At 39.5% G+C, this 8,317-nt stretch overlaps 1 pseudogene; it reads right to left on the minus strand.

Moving 5' to 3' along the window:
- Positions 1-1,971: 1,971 nt before the first annotated feature.
- Positions 1,972-2,735, minus strand: LOC101832696 (annotated as a pseudogene).
- Positions 2,736-8,317: the final 5,582 nt, after the last annotated feature.

Below are 8,317 nucleotides of genomic sequence, written 5' to 3' on the forward strand. Positions count from 1 at the left end.
CTAAAGACTCTGGTAGAACTGTATGGCATCTGACATGTTATATATAAAATGAATAAGTTCTATTTCTGATTTTTTCTTGTAATTTAATAAACAAATCTGAATCATTTGTAAAATGTTCACTGCTACAATATATACAGACATCACTTTCTCCTGATTAAGAATCACTAGCAAGTTAATAATAAAATGAAAATATCATATAATTCTCACTTTTGAATGGATTCATAACGGCTTTGAATAACTTTACTTTTTTTCTGACTCACAACCTTCCTTTTCTGATTTATTCACTTTATGATAGAATGTATGTTCTTCAGAAATTGTTATTTCTTTTACTATATGAAAAAGTACACAAATAGCTCTTTTTATTAGCTGAAGTTTCTCGTTTTGGGAATATTTGTTGTTAATCCCCCACAACAAAAAACCTACTGAAAGCTCTTTGACAATGGATATAGCAAATATCAGCATTGCTAAAAAGCATTACAATTTCTGTTGTGTCTATTATTGTTCATTGATGAACTCTCAATGTTTTGTTCAGAATCATTTCAGAAAACTTTTTAATGTAGGTATTTATATATTTCTTTGTTTACGTAGCAAAAATATGCATTTAAAATCATTATCTTCTTTCTGCATAAGAATTGCTGTGAGAAAATGCATGCAAGGTAGAATAACCACAATATAGTTATGTTCTGGATATAAGTGATCCACAAGTGTATCCAGTAATTTCTTTTCTACCAGAGAAATTTTTCCCTAGGCCATAGCTAATAATTTTTTGGAATATTTACATCTGTATCACCTTGTAAATCTTAAAATAAATTACTTAGATTTTGAGCTGTTAAACAATTTGTGGGCTGCTACCAGTTAATATCTCCAAGCAGTTTTTGAATATCATTAAGAATTCATAATTGATCTCTTCTGATTTGAACAATAATATTGTATATTATTTGGGAGACTTATCCTATACCCTATGTAAACAAAGGAATTTCGTACAAAAAGAAAAACATAGTATGTACTCACTCATAAGTGGATGTTAGACATAGAGTAAAGGATAACCAGCCTATAATCCCCAACCACAGAGAAGCTAGGAAACACGGAAGAACATAAGAGAGACATACATGGACTCCAGAGAAGTTAAATGGACAAGATCCCCTGAGTAAATTGGGAGTAGGTAGGAGAAAGAGGAAGGGAGAAAGGGAGAGGGGAGGAGAGCATGAGGGATCAGGAAGGTTGAGTTGGTGGAAGAACAGAGAAGAACAAGGATAGATGTAAAAGTCATCTTTAATTTGTCTAGATAATAAAAATCTGGAGTCAGATAAGAAGGAAAGGCTAAGAGATCAGAGAGAAGAGTCAAGCTGCAGCACACTTTACCTCCTTAGAGTCTCCATAGGGAAGAGAGCAAATTCCTGTTTGTCCCTGCTTACATAATGTTACTGCCCATCTATGTCATCTCCTGCCTGTCTGTACAGACCTCCAGACCTCTATGGTTAGCTAGTGGCAAGCTCCATTCTCTGACCCCAGACAGGCATTATTTGTGCAAGAAAGATATCACCACAGAAAGAAATACCTTAATGGAGGCAGCGATTATGGCCTTAATGAGAACTCTGGCACTAGGGAAATCTCCAGGGATCCCCAACGATGGCCCCCACTAAGAATCTTCGCAATAGTGGAGAGGCTACCTTAAATGCCCTTCGCTTATAATGAGATTGATGACTACCTTAAATGCTGTCCTGGAGCCTTCACCCAGTAGCTGATGGAAGCAAATCAGGGATTCACAGTCAAACACTGTGTCAAACTCATGGAAACTGGTTGTAGAGGGAGACAGGAGTAATGGGCAAAGGTATCAAGACCATATTTTATGAATTTTTCCCTTGGCTATTATATAATATATTGACACAGGATAGGGCTATTTAACATCCCTTTAGGAAAAAATTTCCACTGATTTATATATATATATATATATATATATATATATATATATTTAGTTTGGGATATGACCTTTATTGAGCTTATCCACCAGAGTGGAAGTAATGTCTATACAAAACCAAATGTTTGTTACTATAACTTCTGCATCACAATTAAAATCCAAACAGTTTTTTTAAAAACAGTCAACTCAATCAAAACCCACTACTTCAGAATCAATAGCTTCTTTGAAGCCACAGCAACACTTAAATATGGTTAAGACTCGAATGTAGAAATTTTGTTGGCTGGAAGGCTAATTAAGCCTCTAATCTTACTCAAATAGAATTACAAAAAGGCAAAATTGTGTTTTTCACAGAGATACAGTCCACTGGAATCACGGACACTGGACAGCAGTTAAGAATATTTAGATTCCTGAGATAATAAGGAATCCAGGCATCCTTAGACAGTCTTCTGTTATCCTTTCTTCCCAATCAGAAACTTGTGGATGTGTGGGATGACACCACCACCAGCAATTGTAGCCTTGATCAGGAAGTCCAATTCTTCATCCCCATAGCAAGCTGCAAGTGACAAAGGGTAATATGCTTTACCTTTAAGTCTTTTGATGCATTTTCTGGCAACTCTAGTACCTCTTCGGTGAGGTACTCCAGGATGGCTGCACTGTACACACCGGTGGTGGTGCCCACATGTCCATGGCTGGTTGTCCTAGATTTCAGGTGTAGATGAATATGGCCCCCAGGGAACTGCAAGCCAGCTCGCTGAGAGTAGGAAACCGTCTTTGTCTTGGCCTTTTCGGAGTCTTTTCCACCCTTACCACCAGCCATCTCAGACCATGCTGAAGATCAGACAAGAGAAGGAGAGAAGAGACCAGGTGGATGGATAGCTGCGATCCCGGCGCCCACTCCTCCTTTGTACCGTGATTCAAACTGCCTCCACTGATATTTTTAATAGGCTGGTAATTATAATTAGTATGCACTGTGTAGCTAAATTGTTCTCTATCATGTTCTTTTAAAGGGATAGTAAAGGAAGTTGTTTAAATAATCACTCCAATAGATCACTGATTTAGGAGGTCAATGCAATATGGAATATAATATATTTATTCACATACGAAATGAGAGGACTGAAAGCGTGGCTGCTTCCAGATGAAGAGAAGAGGAGAAGAGAGCCTCCCTTTCTCTTTCACTTCCTTGTAACTTTATCTGTGCTAAATTTCCCTACTCCCACCCTTATAAGCTGATAGCTTTATGGGGCTCACCCCTACAATTTCCCTTTTAGTTTAAATAGAAGATTTAAATTTGATACAAACTCAAACATATACAACATATATACATAGAGGGTGATAACTAAGTTATAATCAATATTTTCTCAATCCCAGGTAAATTGATTACCTCTATTTAATTTACCTGCTTTCAAATAATTCGTTGTGGAACCATGCAGATTCCTAACTCCCTACATCATAATACTGTTTTACATTCTTTTTTTTTCAATTTTTTTAAATTTTATTTTCCAGTTTAAATTTAGATAAGACACAAGGTTGCTTCACAAGTCAGTTCCGGGTCCCTCTCACTTTCCCTCCCGTCTTCCCGTGACCCCCCCCAACCCCCCCCCTTATCCCCTCATTCCCCCAGGGAGGGTGAGGCCCTCCATGGGGGTGTCCATAATATGTCATTTCATATAGGGCAGGGCCTAGACCCTTCCCCAAGAGTTCAGGATGAGAGTGCACCTCACATTGTTTTATGGGAGTCCAAAGTCCGTGTGTATACTTGGGATGGGTACTGATCTGCTGCCCAAGGCTCAATAGATTACCTAGGCCTCCTCACTGACACCCAGAAAAACAAAAGACCCAGGATAGCCAAAACAACCCTGTTCAACAAGGCAACGTCCGGAGGCATCACCATCCCTGACCTCAAGCTCTATTATAGAGCTATAGTCCTGAAAACAGCATGGTATTGGCACAAAAATAGACAGGTAGACCAATGGAATCAAATTGAAAACCCGGGTATTAACCCACACACGTACGAACATCTGATCTTTGACAAAGAAGCTAAAAATATACAATGGAATAAAGAAAGCATCTTCAACAAATAGTGCTGGCATAACTAGAGACTGGCATGTAGAAGAATGTGGATTGATCCATGTTTATCGCCATGCACAAAACTTAAGTCCAAATGGATCAAAGACCTCAACATAAATCCAGCCACACTGAACCTCTTAGAAGAGAAAGTGGGTGGTACCCTTGAACGAATTGGTACAGGAGACTGTTAAGGGAAGCTTTTTCCTTGAGAGAAGCCTTCCCACCAGCCTGATTCCAGAGCCGCATCAGTCCCAAATAAACACACAGGAGGCTATATTAATTATGAAGCTGTTGGCCTTGCTTGTTTCTTACTGGCTAGCTCTGACTTAAGTAATTACCCCATAATTGTTAATCTAAGTATGTCTCTTACCAGAGAGGTTTCCGGGCTTCCTACCCCAATGGCGTTACATCTCGAACTCTCGTGTTTCTTCTTCCCAGAGTTCTCCTGGATTCCTAGTCCCTCCTATCTTGGTTCCCTATAGGCTCAACAGTACTTTATTGACAAATGCACAGGACTTCCCCCAACAGGAGACAGCTTCCTGAACATAACAACAGTAGCACAGACAGTGAGATCAACAATTAATAAATGGGACCTACTGAAACTGAGAAGCTTCTGTAAGGCAAAGGACACACTCAGCAAGACAAAAAGGCAGCCCACAGAATTTGAAAAAATATTCACTAATCCCACATCTGACAGAGGGTTGATCTCCAAAATTTACAAAGAACTCAAGAAGCAACTCTCCAAAACATCAAAGGACCCAATTAAAAAGTGGGCAGCAGAACTAAATAGAGAGTTTTCAATAGAAGAGTCTAAAATGGCTGAGAGGCACTTGAGAAAGTGCCCAACATCCTTAGCCATCCGGGAAATGCAAATCCAACAACTCTGAGATACCATCTCACTCCAGTCAGAATTGCTAAAATCAAAAACACCAATGACAATTTATGCTGGAGAGGATGTGGTGAAAGGGGGACACTCCTCCATTGCTGTTGGGAGTGCCAACTGGTTCAGCCACTTTGGAAATCAGTATGGAGATTCCTCAGAAAAATGGGAATAAACCTACCACAAGACCCAGCAACTCCACTCTTTGGCATATATCCAAAAGATGCCCATTCATACAACAAAGATGTCTGTTCCACTATGTTCATAGCAGCTTTATTTGTAATAGCCAGAACTTGGAAGCAACCTAGATGTCCCTCAACCAAAGAGTGGATAGAGAATTTGTGGTACATTTACACAATGGAGTACTATTCAGCAGAAAAAAACAATGGGATCATGAAATTTGTTGGCAAATGGATGACACTAGAAGAAACCATCCTGAGTGAGGTAACCCAGTCACAAAAAGAGAAACATGGCATGTACTCTCTCATATATGGATTTTAGACATAGATCTGGGGAGTGCCAGCCTACAATCCTACGGCCAGAGAGTCTGGCAACAGAAAATTCATTTAGTGGCTGATCGAAGAAGAGGCAGACACCCTCGGTTAAATACTGAGCTGAACTCAAGAAAGCCAGTAACCGAGAGGGAGGACTGATGATCAAAGGGATTAAGACTGGGCTGGTTTAACCCCCAGAAACAGCTGACCAGACAAAGGTTAATTCTTGAATCCCAGGCATCAGCCAGGGAATCCAACATGGGATTGTTTTACATTCTTAATGTGTCAAAACCTTATTTAAATCTAATTTTGGCTTTTGAAATTCCCAGGTTTCTCATAAGATCTGCTGACCATTATAGCAAAGACAAGTTGGGTGAGATAAGTCAGTTATGGTGTTGGTGTCACTCTGTATATGAGCACTGTTGGCCAGGTAGGCACACTATCTCTGGTTATCCCAGGTGCTTGTGGCAATCCCCAAAACTGAATGGATGCTCACTAGTGGGCATTCATAGAATCTAGTCTATCTCTATTGAGCTAGCCACTTACTGCTGGAACTGCCTGGATAGGAGGGAGATATAAGGGTAATACAGAAGGGATAGTCACGTGCATAAGGGCACAGGTACCACCTGAATGACAGAGTTTGCTGCTTTATATTGAAGGCTCCAGTGGCATTTATGGCCAGCTACCAGCAGCATTTGAGTCCAGGAGCAGGCATCAGGCAGAGAATGCTGAAAAGTGACTGCAACAAGAAGGCCACAGCTAGTTGGGAGTGCCTATGATGAGGCAAGAAATCTGACCACAGGAGTGATCTAAGATGTAACATTGAATATCACATAATGTATTTACATTAAATGTTGTAGTATTAATAAAATCTTGGGAGTCACAAATTGAGATTAAAAACCTGATGAATCCAAATAACACTGGAGTAATGATTGCCTGACCCTACTCTCCATGATTGCCACAATGAAAAAGTTGTGATATCTCTCCAAGCCCCTTCATATCTCCCTATACCTTTCTATTTCACTCCCTTGGTTCTCCCACAAATCTATGGCTAATTCCAGTCAGCAAATTGCTGTCCTTGCCTTCTGATTCAAGGTTTATCTTTATTGGCAGTTCTGTAGTGTCACTGAAAACATATATCTGTCAACCTTTCCTATCTTGATTAATTTTCTCTCCTATATTCAACCGTGTCTTTGAAGGCATCATACCAACATTTGTTAATGTATTCTGTGATTTGATTATGTTTATTATGCTATTTTGAAACCATTTTTATGTCTTTGAATTCACTGTTCTCAGGAGAATTTACCATGATGGTAGTAATATTGAGGGAGATCTATTGTCGTAGTTATGTGTGCTTATATGTGTGATTGACTTCTGGAGTTAATTGTTGGTTCATTTTCTTAATGAAAATCTTGTCTCTCCTTTGACTGCTTCCTGTGATCCCAACTTTCCATATGGTTGACTAGCTGTATGATGCTTAGCTTTCTGCCTATGCGAAATTCAGTTTTGATGTTCAGATAGGGTATCAGAAGTATGATGGGCTCAGCCTAGGTTAAATGAGGCTTCTAAATCTAAGAGTAGACCTTCTGTAGAGTTACTAGATTCTCACAGTACATCTTCAGGAAACTGAGGACAGGTGGTCAGAAGTTTTTCTCAGAAAATATGTTATGGCAGAACTGGAAATTCAAGTGTGGTATGCCTACCTATAGAGGAGTAAAAGGGGATAAAAGCAAGACTTTTTGAAAAAAATGTGGTAAGGTAGTAAATGATATGTATCTAGTCCCTTGCTCAGAACAAACACAAATGAGAAAACAACAAACATTAAATAAATATTTTCTTTTACTCTTTTATTTTAATTTTAAATAACTTGTTTTACATGTCAATCCCAGTTCCCTCCTCCTCCCCTCCTCCCAACCCCCCCACCATCTCCCCGAGCCTCCCACCCTATATCCATTTCCTTCCACATAGGGGATATCTAGAATCTGTCATTTCACTCAGCGCAGGGTCCAGGCACTCCTCTCCTAAGAGTCCAGGTTGAGAGAGCATCCCTCTTTGTGTTATGGACACACGATGTCTGTTTGTATGCCAGGAATAAACACTGATCCATTGCCCAGGGCCCCATATGTTTCCCAGGCCTCCTCACTGACTCTCACATTTAGGGGTTCTGGATCAGTCCCATGATGGCCTCCCAGCTGTCGGTCTGGGGTCCAAGAGCTCTCCCCTGTTTCAGATCAGCTGTCTCTGCTGGTTTTGCCAGCCCATTCTTTGCCAAATTGCTCATCACTCCTCTCTTTCTGTCACTGGGTTCCATGGGTTCAGTTCAATGTTTAACTGTGGGTGTTTGCCTCTGCTTCCATCAGTCACTGGATAAAGGCTCCAGGATGCTTATGGACATCATCAAGCTCATTATCAGGAATGGACATTTGAGGTGGTCTCTCCACTAATGCTTATCTTGCCAGTTGGTGTCATCCCTTTAGATCACTAGAGGTCACACTGGTGCCTGATCTGTCTTCTAACCTTCTATTCCCTCTTTCCCCTATTCTATCCTCGAAGGTTAAATAAGTATTTTTAAGACAGTGCCTAACTCTTTAACTCAGGTTAGTCCAGATCTCATGATGATCCTTCTGCCTTTCAGCATCTTAAGTGAAGTGATTACATGTGCATGCCAACACACTTGACACCAAGTTAAGTGCTAGTTTAGAATATCTAAAATTGTGATGATACTAACTTATATCTTTTCATGCATAGTACTACTTAAAAATAAATTTATAAATAAATGTTTGTGTAATAGAAAACCACATCAAAAGATTTCTTTATGGTTATTTCCATTAAAACCAAATTAATTTGCTTATTTTTCATAAAGTAATACAAGGCAACAAGTGATTATATATTTAAGTTAATAGTTATTCAAATGTTAGGAGTTATTAGAGTTGTTGTTCTACCAGAAATGCTAAATCT

This window comes from Mesocricetus auratus, unplaced genomic scaffold, assembly GCF_017639785.1.
Source record: "Mesocricetus auratus isolate SY011 unplaced genomic scaffold, BCM_Maur_2.0 Super-Scaffold_100676, whole genome shotgun sequence".
NCBI lineage: Eukaryota > Metazoa > Chordata > Mammalia > Rodentia > Cricetidae > Mesocricetus > Mesocricetus auratus.